The 12,205-nt window shown below is 40.3% G+C and overlaps 1 protein-coding gene across 7 annotated transcripts in view; it reads right to left on the reverse strand.

Moving 5' to 3' along the window:
• Positions 1-12,205, reverse strand: part of CLASP1 (cytoplasmic linker associated protein 1) — a 284,571-nt gene that overhangs the window by 253,316 nt on the left and 19,050 nt on the right. Inside the window, exon 2 of one of the 7 annotated variants that reach the window (XM_064382842.1) lies at positions 11,301-11,447. The exons of the other annotated variants lie outside the window; for them this stretch is intronic. The gene's annotated coding sequence lies outside the window, so the exon portion shown is untranslated. The remainder of the gene's footprint in view (positions 1-11,300; positions 11,448-12,205) is intronic. 7 annotated transcript variants of the gene reach the window in all.

The raw sequence follows: 12,205 nt of genomic DNA on the forward strand, positions 1-12,205 counted from the left end.
AGAGAAAAAAGAGTGAAAAAAAATGAACAAAGCCTCCAAGAAATATGAGATTATGTGAAAAGGCCTAATCTATGCTTGATCAGTGTACCTGAATGTGATGGGGAGAATGAATCCAACTGGAAAACACTCGTCAGGATATTATACTGGAGAACTTCCCCAACCTAGCAAGCCAGGCCAAAATTCAAATCCAGGAAATACAGAGAACATCATGAAGACACTCCTCAAGAAGAGTAACCCCAAGGCACATAATCATCAGGTTCACCAGGGTTGAAATGAAGGAAAAAATGCTAAGGGCAGTCAGAGAGAAAGGTCACGTCACCCACAAAGGGAAGCCCATCAGACTCACAGGGGATCTCTCAGCAGAAACTCTACAAGCCAGAAGAGAGTGGGGGTCAATATTCAACACCCTTAAAGAAAAGAACTTTCAACCCAGAATTTCATATCCAGCCAAACTAAGCTTCATAAGTGAAAGAGAAATAAAATCCTTTACGGACAAGCAAATGCTAAGAGATTTTGTCACCACCAGACCAGCCTTACAAAAGCTTCTGAAGGAAGCACTAAACATAGAAAGGAACAAACAGTACCAGCGACTGCAAAAATGTACCAAAAGGTAAAGACCAATGACACAATGAAGAAACTGCATCAAATAATGGGCAAAACAATCAGCCAGTAACAACGTGGCAGAATCAAATTCACACATAACAGTGTCAACATTAAATGTAAATGGCCTAAATGCCCCAATCAAAAAATACAGACTGGCAAACTGGGTAAAAAGTCAAGACCCATCAGTGTGCTGTATTCAGGAGACCCATCTCACGTGCAAAGACAAACATGGACTCAAAGCAAGGGGACAGAAGAAGATTTACCAAGCAAATGGGGAGCAAAAAAAAGCAGGGGTTACAATCCTAGTCTGTGATAAAAGGGACTTTAAACCAACAAAGATCAAAAGAGACAAAGAAGGATATTACATAATGGTAAAAGGATCATTGCATCAAGAAGAGCTAATGATCCTAAATATATACACACCCAATACAGGAGCACCCAGGTACATAAAGCAAGTTCTTAACAACCTACAAAGAGACTTAGACTCCTACACAATAATAGTGGGAAACTTTAACACTCCACTGTCAATATTAGACAGATCAATGAGACAGAAAATCAACAAGGATATCTAGAACTTGAATGCAGATCTGGACCAAACGGATCTAACAGACATGTACAGAACTCTCCACCCTAAATCCACAGAATATACATTCTTCTCAGCACCACATTGCACTTACTCTAAAACTGACCAGAGAGTTGGAAGTAAATCACTCCTCAGCAAATGCAAAAGAACAGAATTCATAACAAACAGTCTCTCAGACCACAATGCAATCAAATTACAACTCAGGATTAAGAAACTCACTCAAAACTGCACAAGTACATGGAAACTGAACAACTTGCTCTTGAATGACGACTGGATGAACAATGAAATGAAGGCAGAAATAAAGATGTTCTTTGAATCCAATGAGAATGAAGACAAAATGTACCAGAATCTCTGGGACACATTTAAAGCAGTGTCTAGAGGGAAATTTATAGCAATAAACGCCCACACGAGAAGGGAGGAAAAAAATCGACACTCTATCTTCAGAATTGAAAGAGCTAAAGGAGCAAAAGCTAGCAGAAGACAAGAAATAACTTAAGATTAGAGCAGAACTGAAGGAGATAGAGACACAAAAAAACCTTCAAAAAAAAATCAATAAATCTAGGAGCTGGTTTTTTGAAAAGATCAACAAAATAGACCTCTAGCAAGACTAACAAAAAAGAAAAGAGAGAAGAATTGAATAGATGCAATAAAAAACCATAAAGGGGATATTACCACCGATTCCACAGAAATACAAACTACCATCAGAGATAACTATAAACAACTCTATGCACATAAACCAGTAAATCTGGAAGAAATGGAGAAATTCCTAGACACTTGCACCCTCCCAAGACTAACCAGGAAACAGTTGAAACCCTGAATAGACCAATAACAACGACTGAAGTTGAGGCAGCAATTAATAGCCTACCAACCAAAAAAAGTCCAGGTCCAGATGGGTTCACAGCCGAATTCTACCAGACATACAAAGAGAAGCTGGTACAATTCTTTCTGAAACTATTCCAAACAATACAAAAAGAGGGAATCCTCCCTAACTCATTTTATGAAACCAACATCATCCTGATACCAAAACCTGGCAGAGACACAACTAAAAAAGAAAACTTCAGGCCAATATCCCTGATGAACATCGATTCCAAAATCTTGAATAAAATACCAGCAAACCAAATGCAACAGCATATCAAACAGCTTATCCTTCACGATCAAGTAGGCTTCATCCCGGGGATGCAAGGCTCATTCAACATACGCAAATCTATAAACGTAATCCATCACGTAAAACAGAAACAAAGACAAAAACCCCATGATTATCTCAATAGATGCAGAGAAGGCCTTCAACAAATTCAACAGCCCTTTATGCTAAAACTCTCAATAAACTAGGTATCGATGGAACGTACTCAAAATAATAAAACCTATTTACAACAAACCCACAGCCAATAACATACTGAAAAAGCAAAAATGGAAGCATTCCCTTTGAAAACTGGCACTAGACAAGGATGCCCCCTCTCACCACTCCTATTCAACATAGTATTGGAAGTTCTAGACAGAACAATCAGGCAAGAAAAAGAAATAATGAGTATTCAATTAGGAAAAGAGGAAGTCAAATTGTCTCTATTTGCAGATGGCATGACTGTATATTTAGAAGACACCATCGCCTCAGCCCAAAATCTCCTTAAGCTGATAAGCAACTTCAGCAAAGACTCAGGATACAAAATTAATGTGCAGAAATCACAAGCATTCCTATACAACAATAACAGACAAACATAGAGCCAAATCACGAGCAAACTCCTGTTCACAACTGCTACAAAGAGAATAAAATATCTAGGAATACAACTAACAAAGGATGTGAAGGACCTCTTCAAGGAGAACTACAAACCACTGACCAAGGAAATAAGAGAGGACAAAAACAGATGGAAAAACATTCCATACTCATGGTTAGGAAGAATAAATATTGTGAAAATGGCCATACTGCCCGAAGTAATTTATAGATTCAACGCTATCCCCATCAAGCTACCACTGACCTTCTTCAAGAACTAGAAAAACCCACTTTAAACTTCATATGGAATCAAAAGAAAGGCCACAGAGCCAAGACAATCCTAAGCAAAAAGAACAAAGCTGGAGGCATCACACTACCTGACTTCAAACTATACTACAAGGCTACAGTAATCAAAACAGCATGGTACTGTACCAAAACAGAGATATAGACCAATGGAACAGAACAGAGGCCTCAGAGGCAACACCACACATCTACAACCATCTGATCTTTGAACCTGACAAAAACAATCAATGGGGAGAGGATTCCCTGTTAAATAAATGGTGTTGGGAAAACTGGCTAGCCATGTGCAGAAAGCAGAAACTGGACCTCTTCCTTACACCTTACACTAAAATTAACTCCAGATGGATTAAAGATTTAAACATAAGACCTAACATCATAAAAACCCTAGAAGAAAACCCAGGCAAAACCATTCAGGACATAGGCATAGGCAAAGACTTCATGACTAAAACACCAAAAGCAATGGCAACAAAAGCCAAAACAGACAAATGGGATCTAATTAAACTTAAGAGTTTCTGCACCGCAAAAGAAACAATCATTAGAGTGAACCGGCAACCAACAGAATGGGAAAAAATTTTTGCAATCTACCCATCTGACAACGGGCTAATATCCAGAATCTACAAAGAACTAAAGCAGATTTACAAGAAAAAAACAGCCGGGCACGGTGGCTCACGTCTATAATCCCAGCACTTTGGGAGGCCAAGGCGGGTGGATCATGAGGTCAAGAGATCGAGACCATCCTGGTCAACAAGGTGAAACCCCGTCTCTACCAAAAATACAAAAATTAGCTAGGCATGGTGGCGCATGCTTGTAGTCCCAGCTGCTTGAGAGGCTGAGGCAGAAGAATTGCCTGAACCCAGGAGGCGGAGGTTGCAGTGAGCTGAGATCGTCCCATTGCACTCCAGCCTGGGTAACAAGAGGGAAACTCCATCTCAAAAAAAAAAAGAGAAAAGAAGAAAACAAATCCATTCAAAAGTGGGTGAAGGATATGAACAGACACTTTTCAAAAGAAGACATTTATGAGGCCAAAAAACATATGGAAAAAATGCTCATCATCACTAGTCATTAGAGAAATGCAAATCAAAACCACATTGAGATACCATCTCACGCCAGTTAGAATGGTGATCATTAAAAAAAATCTGGAGACAACAGATGTTGGAGAGGATGTGGTGAAATAGGAACACTTTTACACTGTTGGTGGGAGTGTAAATTAGTTCAACCATTGTGGAAGACAGTGTGGTGATTCCTCCAGGACCTAGAAATAGAAATTCCATTTGACCCAGCAATCCCATTACTGGGTATATACCCAAAGGATTATAAATAATTTTATTATGAAGACACATGCACACATATGTTCATTGAGGCACTGTTTACAATAGCAAAGACCTGGAAACAACCCAAATGCCCATCGATGATAGACTAGATAAAGAAAATGTGGCACATATACACCATGGAATACTATGCAGCCATCAAAAACGATGAGTTCGTGTCCTTTTTAGGGACATGGGTGAATCTGGAAACCATCATTCTCAACAAACTGACACAAGAACAGAAAACCAAACACCGCATGTTCTCACTCATAGGCGGGTGTTGAACAATGAGAACACATGGGCACAGGGGAACATCACACACTGGAGTCTGTTGGGATATTGGGGGCTAGGGGAGGGACAGCAGGAGAGGAGGTTGGGGAGGGATAACACTGAGAGAAATGCCTGATTTAGGTGACGGGGGGATGGAGACAGCAAACCACCATCCCATGTATGTAGCTATGAAAAAATCCTGCAGGATCTGCACATGTACCCCAGAACTTAAAGTACAATTAAATTAAAAAAAAAAATGGGCAAAGCAATAAAATAACCTCAATATTTCTCTCAAGAAACAAAAAAAGAAAGCTTCCAACATACTTGGAGAGAACAAGACATACATACACACAAAAGGCTCGTCAAAATAAGAGTTCAACATAAACACAAGATGTACAATTAGTAGATTTAACAAGTAAAATACTGTACCTGCCAAATAAGGAATGTGAATAAGTACTATGAAAATTCAGAGAAGAGAATGGATCAAGAAAGCCTGGAATGTCGAGTCAAAGCCATATACACAAGATTCAACTTGAGCTTTGTGTTAAAATGTGGCCAAGATGTGCATTCAATAGTTAATGGTGGCCGAGCATGGTGGCTCACATCTGTAACCCTAGCACTTTGGGAGGCCAAGGCAGATGGGTCACCTGAGGTCAGGAGTTCGAGACCAGTCTGGCCAACATGGTGAAACCCCATCTCTATCAAAAATACAAAAATTAGCTGGGCACAGTGGTACATGCCTGTAATCCCTGCTACTTGGGAAGCTAAGGAAGGAAAATCGCTTGAACTCAGGAGGTAGAGCTTGCAATGAGCTGAGATAGCGCCATTGCACTCTACCCTGTAAACAGGAATGAGACTTCATCTCAAAAAAAAAAAATAGTTATGCCACTTAAGGAAAAACAGCATAAGCAAAATGAAGGAGGTGAAGCCTGGTAAGGCAGACACAGTGAGATACCTGTGAGATAAGCAGGTATTATTACTCTTATTTTGAAGATATGGAAATGCAGCTCAGAAAGATTAGTTTAAAAAAACAAAAACAGGCCAGAACCTGTAATCCCAGCACTTTGGGAGGCCTAGGCGTGTGGAAGTTCGAAACCAGCCTGGCAACATGGCGAAATCCATCTCTACTGAAAATACAAAAATCAGCCAGGTATGATGGCACACACCTGTAATCCCAGCTACTCGGGAGGCTGAGGCAGGAGAATCACTTGAACCCGGGAGGTGGAGGTTGCAGTGAGCTGAGATCATGCCACTGCACTCCAGCCTGGGTGACAAAGCAAGATTTCATCTCAAAAAATAAATAAATAAGTAAACCCAAAAACAAACAAACAAAACCTGCCTAAGGTTTTAAAACTAATAACTGTCAAGCAATAATTCAAAACCAGATCTGCTTGTCCCCAAAGTTTGTGTTCTTTTCACTATGCTACAACTTAATTGAAAGTTCAAAGTATGGGCACTTACTAACTGAAACAAGAAAATGTTTCAGCTACAGCATGTGGGGCATGAGAAAGAGAAAATTAGGAAACATGAAGTCAAATCATAAATAAGTAACTCAAGAAGCCTTAATAATATTCTATACCAAAGTATCAAGACGCAATTAAATTACCAGCATGAGTTAATCAATAACCACATTAAATAAATCTCCATGGAAATTATGTTCAAAGAAGGTATGATACTTTAAAGCCAGTTCTGGAGGAAGGTATGATAGTTTCAAGCCAGAAATTAGCAGGATTTACTTACACTGAGTCAGCATGTTTCTATCAATATGACAATCTTTTTTGTATGAGGATGATTTCTGAAACAATTACAATATGATCAGAAAGGAAGAAAGACAGAGGTGCTGCCATGCCCTGCCAGCAGGAAGTCTGTGCTCAGTCTACCTGTTCCTGCTGTCCTTTCCTTCTTTTTCTTCCTCCCACTGTCCCACTCATTTTGAGGCCCACACATTCACTAGGTGAACAACCATTTACTCTGACAGGTATTGAACTATGCTGACTACTAAAAATCACAGAAAGTAAAGACTTCATCAAGGCCTTCAAGAAGGTCACTGCCTGAAAGAGGAAAAAAACAAACACAGTCACAATAGCATAGAGACAAGTCTTTTTTTTTTTTGAGATAGAGTTTCACTCTTGTTACCCAGACTGGAGTGCAATGACAGGATCTCGGCTCACAGCAACCTCCGTCTCCTGGGTTCAGGCAATTCTCCTGCCTCAGCCTCCCGAGTAGCTGGGATTACAGGCACACGCCACCGTGCCCAGCTAATTTTTTGTATTTTTAGTAGAGACGGGGTTTCACCATGTTGACCAGGATGGTCTCGATCTCTTGACCTCGTGATCCACCCGCCTCGGCCTCCCAAAGTACTGGGATTACAGGCATGAGCCACCGCGCCCGGCGACAAGTCTTAAACCAGAAGTTTGTAAAAAGTGCTGTGGGTAGAAGAGGAAGGAAGATAAAACTCTGCCTGAGGGAACCCAGTAATGCTTAAACTGGAAATTGCAAGAATGGTCAATCTACCACCAAGCACAGGGCAGCTCAGCACCAAGCAGAGCTCAGCACTGGGGCAGCCCCAGCTTTCATTTGTCAGTCACAGGTCCCTCCCCGTCTTTCACTGAAGACTCCCACTCCAGCCTCCCTGGCTCCCTCCCTATCTCCTCTCAGCTTCCTCAGTGGTTTCAGCACCCAGACAGATGACAATTCCTCCTCCTTTCTGCCTCCTGAGACCTTTAACCTTTCAGTTGTCTGCTCCAAGGAATCAGCAATCTCTCCTCTGCTAGCTCATTCCCAGCAGCTTGTAAATGTCCTCTAAATCACTCTTCTTACAAAGGCCCTCTCTTGAGCTCACATGCCTCTCATCAACGACACCATCAACAGTGAAGCTTCTTTAAGCCGTTGTCTACACCAGGCAGCTCCACTGATACACTTCCTGTTCCCTCCACAGACCCCCTGAGCTGGCTTCACCCACTCGCTCCACAAGAGCAGCTCTTGCCAGGAGCACCAGTGACAGCCATGTTGGCAAATCCAAGGAAGACTTTTCTGTACTTAACAAACTGCACCACTCAGCAGCAATCCCAAGTTGATCACCCCTTCCTTCTTGAAAAATTCCCTACTTGTGTGAAAACAAATGCTCGTGCCTCCTTACTACTTCTCTGGTTGCATCTACTCAGCCATCTCTACCCACCTTCCAGATCTCTGTTGGTGGGCTCAGTCCAGTGCCTTTTGTCCTCTCATGCTGCTCACTCCAAAATAACCAGCAACCATTCCCATGCCTATAAACTGATGTCTCCTAAATTTGGGTCTCCAAGCCAAATACCTCTGAGCTCTAGTCATATACACTGGCCTCCTTTTGGTTCCAAACTCTTTACTACTTCAGGGCTTTCACCTACGTTGTTCCTTCTGCAAAAAAAAAAAAAAAATTGTCCCAGTTACCTCTTTTTCATCTTTCAGGCTTCAGCTAAATGCTGCCTTCTCAGAGACCCACTGGAAGTCCATTCTGGGGGGCTTCCTTGTCACTGCACGCTGTTCTCTACTTTTAAGTACTTAAGGTGCAATTCTATCATGTATTTACTGTCTGATTTTCCAACAGGACTGTCAGCCTTAAGAAGGTGGGGACCTAATTTATTTTGTTCACCTAATGCCTGTTGCAAACAAGGTACTCCAGATATACTTGTCCAAAGAACAAAGTTTGCTCGGGCTGAAAATCAAAGGACAGTCACTGGCAGTCATAAGTTGAGTTCCACTCTTTCTTAGAGGTAGAGGTAGGAAAGAAGGTAGAAAACATTACAGGTAAAAGGAGTGTGCAAATACATATGGACAAAGCATAGACACAAGAGTGTGTGGCCTGTTCAGAGGAAAACAAGCAGTCTAGAAAGACCACAGAACTGGTTCCCACCCTGTAACACTGCTAATCCCCGCTACTGGGGTAAAAGGGGAAAGTTACTAAAGGATATCTGATAATTATTCCATACATACACCAAGAATTATCTATACAGACAAAATATTCATATTTATATGTTTTAATACTGAGAAAGTATTCATATTGTTCAAGCTTACCTTTATGTATTATGAATATATTGTTTTTTAATATAAAAATAATGTAAAAAGTCTTTTCAAATTCTTAGTTTGATGTTTTTATTTCAATTAACAAATACTAGAAATTCTACTAGAGTTCTCTAGAGCTGTATGATTCTAGATACTAAGAAGATGAAATAATTCTCAAAAAGCCTGTAAAATACTAATCAGGCATACAACAGAAAGACCGGGCAGACACAAGGCCCAACAGTCAATTTCTCGCACCAAAAGTCAATAGTGCTTTGGTCCTGCAGGGAAATTTATACAAGTCATCTTTGAACTGGAGAATCTGGAAACTGGATGGGTGTATAATTATGTACCTTGGAAAGATCATTAAAAGCTGGAATTACTCAAGTATACTCAAGAATATTCTGCAGTAGGAAAAAAATCAGAGTTAAACTAATTTTCTCTCATTCTCTAGCCCTCACTCCAGCATACACAATGATTACTTACAATGTAATTATGACAAAATCCAACCACAATGTAAAAGTTCAAAAATGAATAAAAGGTTCAGGCTCACCACATTACATTAAAAAGGCAGGTCACGTGAACAACAAAATAAAATCATTAACATTGGCTAACTTCTAGCTGATAAAATTACAGGTCCCTTAATATTATCTTTGTGTTTTCTAAATTTTTTCTGATATATATTACTTTTATAATTACAATTAGAAAAATGGTATTCAAAACTCAGGCACTATCATTTCATGGTGGAGGGAAACCTACCTTTCAATACTAAGGAACGTGGTGAAGTAAACATAAGAAAAAAATTCCTTAGAAAATGGAGCTAGCAGTTACTTCCATAACTAACTGTAAAAACAAAAACAAGGCAACTGCATTACAGTACACTTGCCATCAGAACATAATAGAGAAAAATACTACACAGGTGTCAGATAAGGTACTCACAATGATAGTATCTGCCTTCGCTAGTATTTTAATAAAGAAATTTTTTAAATCCTCTCAGAGATCTTAAATATTTTGTTCCCCAAATACGAACTGTGTAAGTAGAACAGAGTTTTCATTCTATTTTTTTCTTCTCCTGTGGCAGGTTTAGGCTACTGGATTAAAATTGCTTCTATTTTTTTTCTACTCCTTGAAACTCCCTCAAAGATGAAACAAGATGGACATGCACTGAGAAATGCTGACGCTTGGTGATGAGTATGTGAAGGTTTGTTGGAATCTCTTTACTTCTATATCTGTTAGAAATTACCCAGGGCCAGGCACAGTGGCTCACGCCTGTTATCTCAACACTTTGGGAGGCCCAGGTGGGCGGATTACCTGAGGTCAGGAGTTCAAGACCAGCCTGGTCAACATAGTAAAACCCCACCTCTACTAAAAATATGAAAATTAGCCAAGCATGGTGGTGCATGCCTGTAATCCCAGCTACTTTGAACCCGGGCAGCGGAGGTCACAGTGAGCCAAGATCGGGTCACTGCACTCCAGCCTGGGCAACAGAGTGAGACTCCATCTGAAACAAAAAAGAAAAAAGAAGAAGAAAAAAAGAAAAAAAAGAAATTATCCAGAATTAGCAGGGCCAATGGTACAATGAATAACATGCCTGATTATGGATCAGAAATTATCTATAATTCAAGTGGCATCTAATTGTGGTTTTGATTTTCATTTCCCTAAGGACTAAAGATATTGAGTTTTTTTTTGTTTTTTTGTTTTTTTTTTTTGAGATAGAGTCTCGCTCTATCACCAGGCTGGAGTGCAGTGGCGTGATCTCGGCTCACTGCAACCTCTGCCTCCCGGGTTCGAGAGATTCTCCTGCCTCAGCCTCCCGAGTAGCTGAGACTACAAGTGTGCACCACCATGCCCAGCTAGTTTTTGTTGAGTTTTTGTTGAAACCTCATCTAGAGATGAGGTTTCGCCGTGTTGGCCAGAATGGTCTCGATCTCTTGACCTTGTTATCTGCCCGCCTCAGCCTCCCAAAGTGCTGGGATTACAGGCATGAGACACCGCGCCCAGCCTTGAGCTTTTTTTTCATGGATGTATTGGCCATTTGGACATCTTTGGAGAAATGTCTGATCAAATACTTTGCTCATCGCTTCTCGGCCTTTTGGCTAAGATCAAGTGCAAATACTTTGCTTATTTGTTAACTAGGTTATGTGTCTTTTTACTATTGATTTTATTGATTTCTAAAATATATTTTGGATAAAAGTCCTTTATCAGATATACGAGAAGCAAATATTTTTTCTCATTCTGGGACGTCTTCATTTTCTTGATGGCATCACTTGGAAAAAATAAAAGTTTTTCATTTTAACAAAGATCAAGATCAATTTATCTGTTTTTCTTTTGGTGCCTATGTTTTAGGTGTCATACTGAAAAAGCCAGGCATGGTGGCTCACACCTATAATGCCAGCAGGTTTGGGAGGCCGAGGCAGGCAGACTGCTTGAGCTCACGAATTTGAGACCAGTCTGGGCAATGCTGGTCAAACCAGAGATAGAGATAGCAAAACCCTACCTTTTGTAGAGAGAGCAAAACCCTGTCTCCACAAAAAACTCAAAAATCATCTGAGTGTGGTGGTACATGCTTGTGGTCCCAGTCACTTGAGAGGCTGAAGTGGGAGGATCCCTGAGCCCAGCAAGAAGTCGAGGCTGCAGTGAGACCCTGTATCAAACAAAAATAGAGAAACATTGTCTAATGTAAGGGCATGAAGATTTACAACCACGTTTTCTTCTAAGAGGTGTTTTTTTCTTTTTTAACAGAGATGGTATCTCACTATGTTGCCCAGGCTGGTCTCAAACTCCTGGGCTCAAGTGATCTTCCCACCTTGGCCTCCCAAAGTGCTGGGATTCCAGGTGTTAGCCACTAGGCTCAGTCTGAGTTTTATTGTTTCAGATCTTACATTTAGGTCTATGATGAATTCTAAATTTATATGTATAAGTGAGATAAGGGTCCAAATTCCTTCTTTAGTTATGTGGGTATCAACTTGTACCACCATAATTTGTTGAAAAGACTATTCTTTATCCACTTAACTGCCCTTACACTTTGTTGAAAACCAATTGACCATAAATGAAAGGGTTTAGTTCTAGATTCTCATTCTATTCCATGGATCTATATGTCTACCTTTATGCCAGTATCAGATTGTCTCAAGTACTGTAACTTTGTAGTAAGTTATCAAAGTCCTCCAATTTTGTTCTTTTTCAAGATTGTTTTGGCAATTCTGGGTTCCCTGCATTTCTACAAGAATTTTAAGATCAGCTTGTCAATTTCTGCAAAATAGGTAACTGGGATTTTTTTTTTTTTTTTGAGTCGGAGTCTCACTCTGTCACCCAGGCTGGAGTGCAACAGCATGATCTCAGCTCAGTGCAAACTTCTGCCTCCCAGTTTCAAGCGATTCTCCTGTCACAGCCTCCTGAGTAGCT

The sequence above is a fragment of the Aotus nancymaae genome, unplaced genomic scaffold (assembly GCF_030222135.1).
Source record: "Aotus nancymaae isolate 86718 unplaced genomic scaffold, 86718_ANA_hifiasm-v0.15.2.pri h1tg000029l, whole genome shotgun sequence".
NCBI lineage: Eukaryota > Metazoa > Chordata > Mammalia > Primates > Aotidae > Aotus > Aotus nancymaae.